We start from the raw sequence: 11,217 nt of genomic DNA on the forward strand, positions 1-11,217 counted from the left end.
AACAATTTTAATATCTTAACACACGTAAATCTTAAGAAATGCACAACTTAAGCTGAATAGCAACAAATTAAAGTACAATAGCAGAAAAAACTTGATCAGATTCTAACGAGTTAAAATTCAATAGCTGACATCAAAATTTGACTAAAGTCAAACACTAAAAATTAATTGATCTATTTTGATTGTTATATGTACACAAATTTTAGGATTTAACCAACAATCAAAATAAATAGTAGGAGAAACAATACCTGAAATTCAAATTGCAAACAATTAGATTTCATTTTAGAAAGGAAATTGAGAATATGATGTCAGAACTAGAATTCTTGTGAACTGGGATTTTCATGAACTATAATTTTAGAATAGGAAGAAAAAAGAATGAGAATAGAGAGAATAGAGAGAAGAATATAGAAAGAAAAAAAAGATTTCATTAACCAATTGCATAATCAATTAGTACAAGCTGATTCTCTTAAATAGGAAATTAGACAAGGAAAATACAGTTGGCCTAACAAATCATCACCTACTAATTCTAACCTACCTTAAGTAAGAATAGGAAATATAACCTACCTTAAATCACCCTAATAATTCTAACCTACCTTAAATAAAAATACAAAATACAACATACCTTAAATAAAAATAGGAAATACAACATTTCACTAAATAGGAAAAAATAAAACATCATATATAAAATATAAATTTAATATGATAAATCTTCAGTTCTTTCAATCCAGGTCGGTCCAATCCAATCCAATTCGGTTATCGGTCCAGTTCTGGATAACTTCACTCCAGTTCGATCTAGTTCTTTGATAAAAAGTAAACAGTCCAGTTCGGTCCAGTTTTTTGAAAAATTCAACAGTTCGGCCCAATTCTAGATCTTTTTACTCGGATATTCGGTACAATCCAGTTTCTCCAAGATCCGCACCCAGCCCTAATAAGGATTTGGAAACCGGGAAACAATATTTGTAATACTATAAGAAACGAAAATCGGAAAATGATATTTGTAAAAATATAGGAAATGGAAACGTGGGAGAAACAAGTAAATTATATATATATGGTCAATTTTCTTTATATATAAACATTAAAAAATTTACAAGGAAGACTTACATTGAAAGCTCAATTATGGATCTACTCAACATTTGATTAGCACAACTCTAAAGCTGAACAGATCAATCTTGGTTGTGATTTTCTCTTAATAATACGTATATCAATTTGGGATGAAACTGTAGTTAGGGATGTTTGGTTGGTTGAAATAGCATGTATAAATCGGAATGCGAATGAAAGATTCTCATTGTTATTGTTTGGTTGCATATATTTTCTAGTGAAATATGAATTCAATTACCATAAACAGTGGAATCACTCATTCCCCTCTAAGCATACCTCAATCATTTTTCATTCCCCTATAATCGAGGGGAACACATTGTTCTTATTTTCTTTTTAATTCAACAATAAAAAATCAATTTTCATTAAGTACTTTTTACGATTTTTACGTAAAATTACTTAATTTTATCGTCTTTGTATAATTAGTATTTATTATTATTCACAATAAACTAGTTCTCCATTATATTTCTATGAAATCGATATTAAAGTATATAATACATAAAATTAATAAATTTCTAAATAAAAGCTAGGACAAAACTATGATTAGCAATCGGACAACCTAACTAGGTTGGTACCCCGACCTTGAACTGAAACTAGTTATGAACTTGTTTACTTCGAGGTGAGTTTACTCTATTTATACTGATGTTGAGTTTTTGAAGTCGGTTATGGATCGTGGAGCGAGTGGGCTATGTGTCTGTTGTTGATAGGAGAGTGTGAGCCCAGATATAAGAGTTTGATCCCTTAATCCCACTAGACCCGTGATTCACGAGATTGGACGTGATTGTTGTAACGGGTGGATCCTTGATAGTGTTTTTTGAGACCTCATGAGCCAAGACCTCTAATATGGAGTAGTATTGATCAGTTTTGCTATGATGGCGCCACACGTTCTCTCTTCCCAAGTAGGATCGGTCCTGACAATTTATGGACCCTTGTTTCATGTAAAATATTTTATAAAGATCTTGGTATTTTTCATACAAACTTGTTGAGCTCTTAAGCAAATTCGGATTTATATTTGGTCATTGCGAGAGATCGATTAATCGGATATAAACACTGAATGTGATTAAGGTAATCAATTAAAAGTGAAAGGAAAGATTGATTACAGTTCAATGCTTTTAAATTGAATAAATTGATAGTTGTTATATTTTCCTAAACAAATCAGAGTTATAAGTTTGTGTTTTCGCTTAGTGTAAATTAGCCTTGAAATGAACTTTAATCTAAACATAATTTCTATAAATTGTAATCTTAAATCAAAATTAGAATCAGAAACACCTTTTTAAACCATTTAACGATTTTTCTATTAACCTCGAGAAAACGAATTTAATTAGAATTATAAGTTTTTATTATCAAAACATTCCCCGTGGGATCGATATCTTTTTATTACTACATGCGATACCGTGCACTTGCGGAAATCTCACAACAAGTTTTTAGCGCCGTTGATAGGGAACGCCAATTCGATTTTAAAAATTATTTTTGTATTTTATTCTGAATCTTGGTTTATAGATACTTATACTTATATTATATATTATATTTACTTACAAATTTTATTTTTCAATTTTTTTGAAGGTAGTTTCAGTTCGTGCGCGTAATTTCTGTTCATGCGCAGTACTAAAAGTTCCGGCATTCAACCGGAATCATTTGATCCTGGAATTTAGAAGATGCTAAAGAAAAATAAAAATAATAAAAAGAAAAAGAATAAAGAGATCCAAAATCAAGAGCCACAAGTAGTAGAAATGGCTGGAGAACGCCCTAGACTTATGGATTATGCTACACCAAGAGTTAACGGAGTTACCAATAGTATAGTTAGACCCCAAATTAATGCACACCATTTTGAGATAAAACCAGCATTATTAAATATACTACAAAACAATGTTACTTTCTAAGGATTGCCTAATGAAAATCCAAACGCCCCTCTGACTAACTTTCTTGAGATTTGTGACACCTTTAAAATTACAGACATTTCTGCCGAAGCAATCAAACTTCGCCTTTTTCCTTTCACATTGAAGGACATAGCTAAAGTTTGGTTGAATTATATGCCTGCCGAAACAATCCAAACTTGGAACCAATTAGCCCAAGCATTTTTATCCAAATATTTTCCCCTAGCCAAAGCAGCAAAGATCATTAAAGAGATTACATCATTTACACAAAATGAAAATGAAACCTTGTATGAAGCATGGAACGCTTCAAAGAGCTTCAACGTTTATGCCCAACCATCATTTACCCGATGAACTTTTAATGCAAACCTTTTACAATGGTATTAATCCTACCACAAGGGGATCACTAGATGCTATGTCGGGAGGTTTATTTATGAAGATGGCATCTGAAGCAAAAGAAGTTTTAGAGGAAATGGCTATATATAAACAGTAGCATGTGGCCCGCAGAGCATGCACAAACACCAGTTACTCCAAAACCATCGTCCTCAACTTCGTCATATGTTAAAGGTATAATTAATCTTGACCCTATGTCGATGCTACAAGCACAATTTTCTGCACTTTCGCATAAAATTGATAAGCTTGTGACACTGTGTGATGTTAATGGAAATCCCATCCAAGATGAAATTGATTGTAGTGGTGCGGATGAGGTTGAATAAATAAATTTTGTCCAATGACAGAATCAAATCAATAACCCGTATTCGACACCTATAATCCCGGATGGAGAAATAACCCAAATTTTAATTGGAAAGAGAATAATAATATTAGTGCCAATCAAGATGGAACTAATAATTATCAAAATCAATCTAGAGATTTTGTTGGCACACTATCTTCCAAAATTGATAAATTTATTGATGCTATTGGTGGTAAGATGAATAATCATGATGAAAATTTTAAAGGTATTGAAAATAAGTTTGATCAATTGTTTAAAAACCACTCATCTAGCATCTAAACCTCCATTTTTCCAATTTTCTCAATATCTCTATATTTCTCTCCCAACAACCATGCCTAGACAAAAGAAGGTTGCACACAGAACTCCTTCAACCTCAGCAAATAGATTAAGGGTTGAATATGGAGCAACTTTTGATATTTATTCGGATGTGGAAGGAAAGCGTTATAGGCACTTTTTCGGATCCAATATCTTGTTCACCAACATGCTCGTCTCAGATTTTGCAACGGTTATTAGGTTTTCCATCTCCAAAAGGATTAATGAATTTCTTAGAGTTCTAGGTTGGGAAAGATTTGCTAGTATGCACGTTTCCCTCATAGTGAAACAGATATTATTGATTTTTTGGTTACTTTGGCATATGATAAGGAGAATGCTAGAATTTCTTTTAGAAATTTGGGTAAACATTTTGATGTTGGATATGAGGAGATGGGTATGTGGTTTGGATTTCCTACACAAATTTTTTATGCTAAACCTAAGAATTTTCAAACCAATCCGGTTTGGAAAACTTAGACGGATTTGGATAATTATAATCCAAATAATACTTCTAGCAATCTAATTAAGGATAATTGTGCTTTCTCGTTTAGGTCAATCTGATGGTCTTTGAGGATTCTAGTTATGAGTGAGCCCAGCCTTAAAGTTCCAGTGCTTCTTTGGAATCCGGCAATTAAGAATACTCGCATGTTGATGGGCTTGTAGGTCAGCATATGCCATAGGAAGCATTGCTCAAAATTTGTTGCTGAGCTGGTGCAGTTTATCTTCGGGAAGATGTAATAGGTCAGCAGGTAGTGTGCCATCTTTTGGTGCTGACCCATTGAGGAACTGGAGATTTCTCCAGAATGGCCAGCGGGCTTGCAGAAGGTGGTAGAGTACCCAGTTCCTTCATGATCACCAGTCCTTCTCAGTTTTGTTCCTTCATTCTTCAGCTTTAGCAAGTTGGCAAGGTAGGTAGGGTTGATAAAGATTGTTTTCTCCTTTACCACGGTTACTAGATAGTCCTGGTTATCGTCAGCAACCCGCAGATTATGGTAGAATTCCCTTACTAGGTCAGGGTAAGTTGGATCTCGGATTGAGAATAACTCAGTCCACACATTCTTCGATATCCATTCACAGAATGGTTGCTCGGTTTTTACGAAGGCCTCAGAGAACCATCTTGAGTGGTCTATCTTGCACTCTCTTACGTTTTCGTAGACCTTATTGTAGGTTTTGACTTTGGTCGGCTTTCCTTTAGAGGAGGTGGCTTGGCCAGCTTTGCCTTTGCTCGGTGTGGTGGCCTTAGTCATTTCAGGCAGAGTAGAATGCCCAAAGGGTTCATCAGAACTGGTCTTAGAGTGACCGGCACCGGAAATGTTCAAGGAAACCTTAGTCATAGTTTCAGAGAGAGGTTTGGAAGTTTTGAGAGTTCTTAGAGAGAAAATGCTTATGCCAGAGAATTCGGTAAGTGTAAAGAAACAAAAATGGGGATTTGCCCATTATTTATAGCTGTGAAAGGTGGATCTTATCGAATCCATGTGTCAGTTTTGCCTTGGGATTGTCAACCGACAAGGATCCTGGCATTTATGACACATTCGGCGCATATGTCATCCTAGGTGGCTATTCGCGTGCTCTATTATTAAGTGCAACGGGTCTCTTACTCGGTGTTGGAATCCTAATCATTCTAAATTCTGAGTTAGTCAGCTTTACATAAATGGATGGTTTAAGTGATTGGTTGCTCAGCTTGAGATAACCACTCAGTGCGCATATTTGCTCAGTATGTGATATTTTTTCATTTTGCATTTAAAACACTCAGCATACATCTATTCACTCAGCAAGTAATAGCATAGTAATTCACTCAGCATGGATATATGTTAAGAGCTGGAATTTACTGAAGAGGATTAAACATACCAATGGCTTCTCTTAGTATGCAGAACTGCTCACGAGCTAGTGGCTTTGTGAAGATATCAGCAAGCTGCTCATCCGTTAGGACATAGGTCAGCTTGATCTCACCTTTGAGTACATGGTCTCTAATGAAGTGATATCTAATGCTGACATGCTTCATCCTGCTGTGCTGAATTGGGTTCTTTGATAGATCAATTGCACTTTTGTTGTCACATTTAACCTCAATTGTCTTTGTTTGAACACCATAGTCTTCAAGCTGTTGCTTAATCCATAGGACTTGAGCAACACAGTGTCCAGCAGCAATGTACTCAGCTTCAGTGGTAGACAAGGCTACTGACGCTTGCTTCTTGCTGAACCAGGATACAAGGCAGCTCCCTAGGAAGTGACATCCTCCAGAGGTGCTTTTTCGTTCTAGCTTGTCCCGTCCATAGTCAGCGTCAGTGTATCCAACGAGTGTAAAATCATGAGTGTTGGGATACCATAAACCTGCGTTCACTGAGCTTTGCAAGTATCTAAGGATTCTTTTTACAGCGATGTAATGAGATTCCCTAGGGTTAGATTGATATCTAGCACAGTAGCATACTGAGAACTGAATGTCCGGTCTACTTGCTGTTAAGTAAAGTAGAGAGCTTATCATACCTCGATATAATTTGCTGTCTACCGACTTACCATTTTCGTCAGCGCATAGGACAGTGTCAGTGCCCATAGGAGTGGATATTGGCTTGCAATTTTCAAGATCATATTTCTTCAATATCTCCTTGGCATATTTAGCTTGATTGATGAAGATGCCATTTTTCCCTTGTTTGATTTGCAGTCCAAGGAAGAAGTTGAGTTCTCCCATCATTGACATTTCAAACTCAGTCTGCATTTGCTTGCTAAATTCCTTGCACATTGACTCATTAGTGGCACCGAAAATAATATCATCAACATATATTTGAGCCAGCAGGGTGTCTTTACCCTTTCTCTTAATGAATAAGGTTGTATCAGCTTTGCCTCTGACATAATTTCTAGTCAGCAGGAAACTGGTCAGCCTCTCATACCAAGCACGTGGTGCTTGCTTGAGGCCGTACAGAGCCTTTTTGAGTTTATAAACGTGGTTTGGGAATTTAGGATCCTCAAACCCTGGAGGTTGATTAACATAAACTTCCTCGTTTATAACTCCATTAAGGAATGCACTCTTAACATCCATTTGAAACAGCTTAAAGTTCATATAACTTGCATAAGCGCATAAAATTCTAATAGCCTCTAGCCTTGCCACTGGGGCAAAGGTCTCACCGTAGTCAATACCTTCTTGCTGACTATAGCCCTGAGCTACAAGCCTTGCTTTGTTTCTGACTACATTTCCTTGTTCATCCAGCTTGTTGTGGAAGACCCATCTTGTTCCAATGGTCTTCTGACTTCTTGGATGTGGCACTAACTCCCATACATCGTTTCTTCTGAATTGATCAAGTTCCTCTTGCATTGCGCTCATCCAAAATTCATCGTGCTCAGCATCAGCGAAGTTCTTTGGTTCCTGAACTGAGATGAATGCTACGTTGCTGAGGTACTTCCTGAGTTGACTTCTCGTCATCAGGGTATTCCCAGCTGTGTCAAGGATGGCATTCTCCGAGTGTCCTCTTGGTATCTTGATCTCCTTTGATGAATTAATGTCTTGCGCTGGTAGGTATCTCCTGAGTTGATTTCTTGTCATCAGGGTATTCCCAGCATCATCAAGAATGGCACTCTCTGAGTGTCATCTTGGTATTCTGATCTCCTTTGGAAGGTTAATGTCTTGTGCTAGTTGTGTTTCAACAGTTTCTGCAGGTTTAGATTGGTCAGTGAAAACAATTTGAGATTCACCTTTACCTTTGGTCATCCCTTGAGGAAATGACTCAGCAGTTGCTTCTTTGTCAGCAGGTGCTGAGTGTGGATCATCCTCAGCTAGCAGCTTGTATCTTCCTGCAGGGTTAGTTTCATCGAACTCAACATGTACTGACTCTTCTAAGACTTGAGTTCGCTTATTGAAAACTCTGTATGCTTTGCTGTTTGTTGAGTAGCCTAAAAAGATAGCTTCATCAGCTTTTGAGTCAAACTTGGCTAGGCTATCTTTGGTATTCAATATAAAACATTTACAGCCAAAGGCACGAAAGTAACCAATATTGGGCTTTCGTCCTTTCCAAAGTTCATAGGGGGTTTTCTTTAGTATAGGTCTAACAAGAGCCCTATTAAGAATATAGCACGCTGTGTTGACAGCTTCTCCCCAAAAGTACTTTGGAAGCCTATGCTCACTCAGCATTGTCCTGGCTATTTCAACCAAGGTTCTGTTCTTCCTTTCAACAACCCCATTTTGTTGAGGCGTTGTAGGAGTAGAGAAATTATGGTCAATGCTGTTGGTTTCACAGAATTCAACAAATTGTTGGTTCTTGAATTCTCAACCATTATCACTTCGGATGTGAGCTAACTTAAGGTCTTTATCATTTTCAAGTTTTCTTACCAAATTTGAAAATGTCTCAAAGGTTTCATCCTTGCTGCTGAGCAAGATGATCCAAGTGTATCGAGAAAAGTCATCTACAATGACCAAGGAAAATCTTCTTCCACCCAAGCTCAGTGGCTGGACTGGACCGAAGAGATCCAAGTGTAGTAACTCTAATGGACGCTTAGTTGAGACAATGTTTTTACTATGAAAGGATTGTTTGGTTTGTTTTCCAGCTTGGCAAGCGTGGCATAATTGATCTTTTTCAAATTTAAGTTCTGGCAGTCCCTCAACCAATTGCTTTCTTGCTAATTTGGCCAGGAGGTCCATGCTTACATGACCAAGTCTCCTGTGCCATAGCCAGAAATTTTCTTCCTTTGATACTAATCATACAGTTTTTGAAAACTTTTTCTCTAAGTTCAGCATGAAGACATTATCAATGCGATGGGCAGTTAAAATTAACTCATTAGTCTTACCCTCGAATATTTTACATCCAGTGTCATCAAATATAACTTTTCTCCCATTGTCACATAGCTGAGCTACGCTGAGTAAGTTATATTTGAGTCCGCTGACTAGGGAGACAGACTTAATAGTAGGATTACCACCAATGGTTCCTGACCCTACTATCTTACCCTTTTTGTTGTCTCCAAAACTTACGCTTCCTCCTCGTTTACGCTCAAATGTGATGAAATGAGTTTCATCACCAGTCATATGCCTCGAGCATGCGCTGTCAATATACCACATTTTTTACTTCTCAGCACACCTTAGACTTACCTGCAATGTAACTAGTTACTTTTAGGTACCCAATTCTTTTTGGGTCCTAGCTTGTTAGGTTCAACAGGTAAAGCATCATATTTTATTTTATGGCGACATACTTGGACAGTATGGCCATTCTTTCCACAGAAGTCACAGCTGACTTTCCGTTTAGGATATCTCACTGACTGGTCAGCACCCCAGTGCTGAGCATGCCAGCACACCTTTGTGGTGTGTTCTTTCTTCCCACAGAAGTCACACTGGACATTCCGCTGAGGATTCCATCTCTGCTGACCAGTACTTCGGTACTGAGTATTCAGAGGAATATTTCTTTTGTTTGGAACCTTTAGTTGGTTCTGAATAGATGTGACGTCCTTTCTCAGTTTCTTAGAATCTGATTGGACCTCAGAGACAAGCTTTTGCATAATTCCAATGTTACTATGCAAATCTGAGTTGTCCTGAAGAAGATATCGAAGGTCACTCAATTTGACCTCCTCAACTTCGTCACATCGCCTGCTGAGTGCTCTAACCTTTTTATTACACTTTTTGACAAGTGTGTAGAGGTCACTCAGGGCATTAATCATTTCATTTCTGAGCAAGGGTAGTGATATTACCTCAATTGAATGTTCCTCATCGTCAGCTGCAATGGAAGGGTCAGCATGCTCAAAAACACATGGCTCAGCAAGTTCGTCAGCCATGAAATAAATCTTTGCTGATTCAGTGGCATCAGCTTTAGATGATGATGAGTCATCACTATCACTCCAGGTTGCCACCATTGCCTTCTTGCCGTTCTTTCTTTCTTTCCTCAGCGAGGGACAGCTTGACTTGATATGGCCAGTTTGATGACATTCAAAGCAAGTTATGGGCTTTGAGCTGTCCTTCTTGTACTTGCTGTTGCTGGAGTCAGCTTTGTACTTATCAAACTTCTTATAAGGCTTCTTAGAATATTTGTCATTCTTTTTGAACAGCCTTTTCATCTTTCTGGTAAACATAGCCATCTCTTCATCATCTGTTGAGCTCCCATCAGTGGAGTCAGCTTTCATGACAAGAGACTTTTGCTTCTTGTCATCAGACTTTTCCTTGTAAGGTTGCAAATATAGTTCCAAGGGGGGGGGGGGGGTTAGGAACTATTTGACCTTTTTGATAATTAGGGAAAACTTCTTTTTCTTAAGAAAAGAGTATATGACAGCGGCGCGGAGTAATCAGCAAGACACTGGCTTAGTCAACTGGTGACTAGGTCAGTTTCGTTGCTTAAGTCAGGAATTAGCACTTGAAGTCTATTCCTGAACTAAGTCGTTTGCAGCGCTCAACTCAGCTTGACCTCTTTACTTGGTCAGTTTTCAATTTATATTAAGCAAGCAATATATTAAGGAGTTTAGGGTTAGAAATACTTCACTCAGCGGAGTTATCTAGGTTCGGCTTCTTCTAAGCCTACGTCCTGTCCCCGGAACACGTTCCGAGATTGCCAATTCACTACTGAGCTCTTTAAAGGTAGAGACTCAAAAAACCCTTTACAAATCAAAAGCTGAGTATAACAAGAGTACCTTCCTCTATACCTCTACTCACTTCTATTCTAATTCACTGAGTACTAAAACCGAGTACTCAGCTTCTCCTTTCTAATTCTAGAAATGATTAAGATTTGTCCTAAACAACAATTGCTAGAACACCTTAGATGATTGAAGATCAATCACTCTAGACTTTTACACAGATATGAAATTGTAGTGTAAGATTTGCTTTGCTTTTGAATGCAGAACTTTTGTATGCTTTTGGTCAGCGTAACGGCTTCTTGCTCAAAGTTCTGCATTGAATAAGGATTCTGAAGGCTCTATTTATAAAGAGCTGTGAGGGCATCTGGTTATTTCGAATTTCGAAATAACCGTTGGAGGGAAACGGCTTCATGTCGTTTTCACTCAGTCTGTTCAGCAGTTCTCTTAGCCAATCAGATTCCAGCATCTTCTGTTCTTCGGTCAGTGTGGCAGTATGTTCCTCCAATTCAGGTAATGTCAAACAGACAGCTTTCTGCGTCTTCTGTTCTTTACTAGAAGAGGAAATACTTGGTCTGGAAGTTGCCTTGTGCTCAGCAGCTGTCTTGTACATTTTATCGAGACAGCTCAGCAACTTCTTACCGAAGTTGTCTACGTGGATCTTCTGGATCCTTCTTTGCTCAG

At 37.7% G+C, this 11,217-nt stretch overlaps 1 non-coding gene across 1 annotated transcript; it reads right to left on the reverse strand.

Annotated features, from left to right (window-relative positions):
• Positions 1-3,204: 3,204 nt before the first annotated feature.
• On the reverse strand, positions 3,205-3,308 carry LOC136216219 (small nucleolar RNA R71). The gene has a single exon (XR_010683210.1). It is a non-coding gene; the product is annotated as a small nucleolar RNA R71 (small nucleolar RNA).
• Positions 3,309-11,217: the final 7,909 nt, after the last annotated feature.

Source organism: Euphorbia lathyris, chromosome 1, assembly GCF_963576675.1.
Source record: "Euphorbia lathyris chromosome 1, ddEupLath1.1, whole genome shotgun sequence".
In the NCBI taxonomy this organism is placed as follows: Eukaryota; Viridiplantae; Streptophyta; class Magnoliopsida; order Malpighiales; family Euphorbiaceae; genus Euphorbia; species Euphorbia lathyris.